The sequence below is a fragment of the Pteropus vampyrus genome, unplaced genomic scaffold (genome assembly GCF_000151845.1).
Source record: "Pteropus vampyrus isolate Shadow unplaced genomic scaffold, Pvam_2.0 Scaffold20, whole genome shotgun sequence".
Lineage (NCBI taxonomy): Eukaryota > Metazoa > Chordata > Mammalia > Chiroptera > Pteropodidae > Pteropus > Pteropus vampyrus.
In genome coordinates this window covers 413,994-418,574 of record NW_011888801.1, presented here as the reverse complement: position 1 = coordinate 418,574, position 4,581 = coordinate 413,994, and positions in this window count along the sequence as shown.

The window sequence follows — 4,581 nt, the reverse complement described above, 5'->3', positions numbered from 1 at the left end:
TTAAAACCCAAAACAAACAAAAAAGAGCAAAAATAAGTAAATATGATTTTTAAATGCATATAACTAAATACTAGAGCAATTTAAAAAATAATATTGGGAACAACTCTATGCTAATAAATTTGAAATGGATAGTTTCCTAGAAAATATAATTTACCAGACAGAAGAAAAAATTAAAAATCTGAATAGACTAAAACTATAATAAATCAGTAGTTAAAATCTACTTACAACAAAAAATACCAAACCCACATGGCTTTATCTGAGAGAGGAAAAAAAAAGAACCAGATCCTCCAGGACCTTGTAAGCCCCAATAGAGAGTTTAGATTTTTATGTTAATGATAATTAGGAGCCATTGAAGGATTTTAAGCAGGAAAAAGACATAATGAGCTTTGCATTTTGGAATGAGGACTTTGCTTGCAATGCCAGAGACGGATTGGAGTGGGATCGAGGTTGGAGACTGCCGTAATAACCCAGTTAAGAGATGCTGGAAGCCTGGATTAGGGGGATGGCTGCAGAGGTGGAGAGTCGGAACAGATTTGGGGGATGTTTAGCTCAGCCTGAGGGAGAGGGGGAGGGTATATAAACTGGAGGATGGTAAGGAAGAGGGAACAATTAAGGGTGAAACCCAGATTTCTGTTTAGGTAACTGAGGATATAGCAGGACTCTTCAGTGGGATTGGGAAGCTGAAAGAACCAGGTTTAAAGAGAGGATGATGAGGCCATTTTTTAACATGTTGAGGTGACTGAGAGCCATCTTGGTGGAAGTATCTAGTAGGAAGTTAGACACAGGAATCTGGACCCAGGAAGGGGGTTTAGGGTGGAGATACGGTTTGGGGATCTCCTGAAAACCTGGGCTCTCCCAATTTCAAGGCCAACTAACCATGAACACAAAGTCTGAATCAGTTTCCCAACTGTAAAATACTAATACCAGCTCCATCTCTTCCCCAAGGAAAGATGGGAATAGAAATTATCAAAGTGAAAAGACTTTGACTCAAAGAACCTGTAATTGGTGGGGTATCCCTGAGACAGACAGTTTGGTAGAAAGAGCTGCACATACCCTGTACCCTTATCTTTCCAGTCTCCAGCCTCTGGCCCTCCTTAGGTGTCAAGAACTCCTTCTCCAGGGAGAAAAAGAGAGCAGAGGACTAAAATGAAGATCCAAAGATGCTATGGGGGAGTATTCATATGTTCCTTCAACAATTTATTGAAGCCAAATTGAAAATTCAATTATCTATCAGTCATTCACACTCAGGTGAATTTTCATCATCCTCATTGTGAGATTTGGGTTCTCGCTTTTTTTTTTTTTTTTCCTCACATAGGTAAACATTCTCATGGTTCCAAAATAAAGTTTACATAAAAAGGCATACATTGGAAAGCCTCCCAATCATTCCCACAGCTGCAGAGTATTCCATTGTATACCATAATTTAGTCAATAAGGGTAGTTTCTTCCAGGAAAGATTTTGGAGCCTGGGGATCTCTGAAAGGAAGGGCTTGGTGGGTCACATGTGGAGGGAAGCGGCAAAGGCCACTGTTGGAGCCAGGGAACAAAAGAGCAAAGGACAAGATATGGAGGATACCCCACTGACTTGGCAATTCTGAAGACTTAGGAAGAAATTTATCCTTCAAGCTAGCTCAGGGAAACTCTAGATTAAGTGGGGAGAAAGAAACTTGTCTCTGGGGTTCATTTAACAAATACGTATTGAGCCCATATTAAGTATCAGGCCTTGTGCTCAGGCCACGGGGAACATGAAGGCAAGCTCTCCACTTGATTTAGCTAGAGACAGGTGTGCCGACTGTGCAGGGCTGTGAAGGTGAGTGTCCATGGAGGAGCCAGGCTTAAGTGCTATGGGAATTCAAAGCAGGAAGAGCTCTTGGAGAAGGAAGCCCTTTCCAGACTCAGACCCTGGCTCAGATGTCATCTCCCCCAGAGAGCCTTTCTAATTCTACACACACACAACCAGCAGCTCCCTCTTCTGAGCCTCCTCTGGAGCTTACACACAGTCCCACTGTTGGACTCAGCACACTGTCCTCTAATCCGTTCAATATCTATCTCCCTTACTAGACTGTGAACACCTTCATATCAGGTTCTGTCCTTTATTCATGGCACATCTCCACATCCCTAAATCTCTGCACAGTGCCTGGCTTTCAGGATAGACATCTGACTATTAAATGAATTCTATCTCTTCACAAGGAAGATAGATTTTAAGCTGAGCCCTAAAGAACAAGTTAGACTTGGACAGATGGAAAAGATAATTAAGGAGGGCAAGCAGATATATAGGGGTGGGAGAATTGTATCTTATAGAGAAGAGGAAAGACAATAGAAGATTAAAGCATTTTAAGGTCAGACTGTGAATTCTTGATGTTCTCCAGAAGAGAGAAATCTGGAGGCTAGTAGTCACCTAATACAAAGGCAGTTTTCAGCTCTAGGAGCAAAACGAGATGCTGAGATTCAGTTGAAGATGCATTTTCCCAGTGACTTCTAGGTACCTGTAGAGGCAATTAAGGATTTCGTCTCTCTTTTTGAGCCTCATCCTACCAGAAATACCATGATTCCAGCTAGTCAGGACAGAAGTTTCCAATTTTTTCCTTATATCAATATCATGACATCTTGATTTAAAGAACTATCAAGGAGAAACTATAATTTCAGGTCATCCCTGGCATACCAGTTCCATTTCTAAACTAAATCTATAAACCAAGGACTATAATGTTTAACATGAACTGAGGAGTGTGGCTCTCTTCCTGGCCTTTGGATTGAGAAGGACCTATTAAAAAGTCAAATAGCCCCAGGACAAAAAACAACATACCCAGTTTGACTAAGATCTATAAGAAAGATAGAGAGTGATAACATGGAGGCTGGTTAGACCAGCATTCAGGCTCAAGCTTGTAATCTCTTCTGAAACAACAGAACCTTTCTGAATTGAAATAGTTCAGAGACCCAGCTCAGCAGCAGAGGGGAGGGAAGAAGAATGAGAAAACAGGCATAAAGAGGTCCCACTACATACACACTCAGCCCACCTATCCAGATCTTTAGTGTTCCAGGTGCTGCCAACCAAGCCAAATTACTAACTACAGACATAAAATTTAAATAAGATTTTGTTATTTGTGTGCACTGGGGGAAATGAGAGGAGGAGAGGTCACCAGCCAGTAGCTGGGCAATCACAGTCCAATTCCTTAACAAAATCACACACCTTTCACACATGTGTACCTTCTTCACAAAGTGAATTACCTGTTATCAGATGGATAAGAGGGGCCTTATGATACTCAGAAAATAGAAGAGGAGACTTCATGATACTTAGCAGTATAGACGAAAAAGGGGCACTTTAATACATCTAACTGAAAGTAACCTCATAGGGGGAATCTGATCATAAATTCCTAACTGGGCAGGTCATGCTGGTTAGTCATGCCTCTGGCCTATAACTTCTCTAGTAAAAGTTATCTTTGCCCTGTCCATTGTTTTTGTGCATCTTGGTTAACACACCTTTGAAATGCCTCTTTTTCAGACCCCTGGAAAGCTAACACCCTTAAGAGAGCACGAAATTTTGTTAACTATCCTGTAATCCAATCCCTGCCTTGCTTTCTCCCATCTTCATGTAATCATCCTATGTTCCCTCTTAAATTCCAAATGTATAAAAGAAACTACAAAACTGTCATTTCCCAGAGCACTTGAGATCTTGCTTCCCAGCAATATTGTCAGTTGGGCTCAAATAAACTCTCCTAAAAATTCTCTGCAGGTTTGGACATTTCTTACATTAACAGCAGGAGAGAGGAAGGTGGATGCTGCAGTCCTAGGTCAACAAACCTCAGAGAGGCTATTTGAAAGGAGGAATCCGGTGTTTATCTATTAACAGATATTAAGGACCTATCAATTTGTGAAGACCTTAACCTTATCTAAGTGTAGGGCTCTTTTATTAAGGAGGGGCTGATTTCTTCATCACCAGGATACTCTGTATCGGGCCAAGTTGGAGTCATAAGAGTTTGCACTGGGAAAGGAATAGTGGGAATGGAAAGAAAGGCTGGATGTAAAGAAATTTCCAGAGAGTGAGCACAGCCTTGCTTCTTACTACACTGAGAATATAAATGCTTCTTGAAAAGAATTACCTCATGTTCCCACTTCTGAATTTACCAGCGGCCTGCAGTGTACTCAGCTACACTCTCTCCCCTCCTGAAAATCAGTAAGTTGTCTATGCACCTATCTAAGGCCATCTCCTCACTTGTGCCCCAGATCCCACTTCTTCTATTCCTGTAATTGTCTTCTGTCTTTCCTATATTACCAAAATTTCTTTCCCACTTAAGTAATTCATATCATAGAGTGCTATAATATATCTCATCTAAAAACAAGAACAAAACTTCCCCACATTCCTCTCCACTACCAATCAGTTTCTCTCTCACCCTTACTCTCTTGAATCCATTCCTGTACAGTTTTCACCTCTACCATCCACTGAAAGAAATCTTGTCAAGGTCAAGATTTCTAGCACTTATCACTGACTTCCATATTGTCAAACTCAATGGTCACTTCTCAGTCCTCATATTGCTTGGCCTCTCCGCATGGTTTGCCAAAGTTAGACCCCTCCCTCCCTCTTAAACA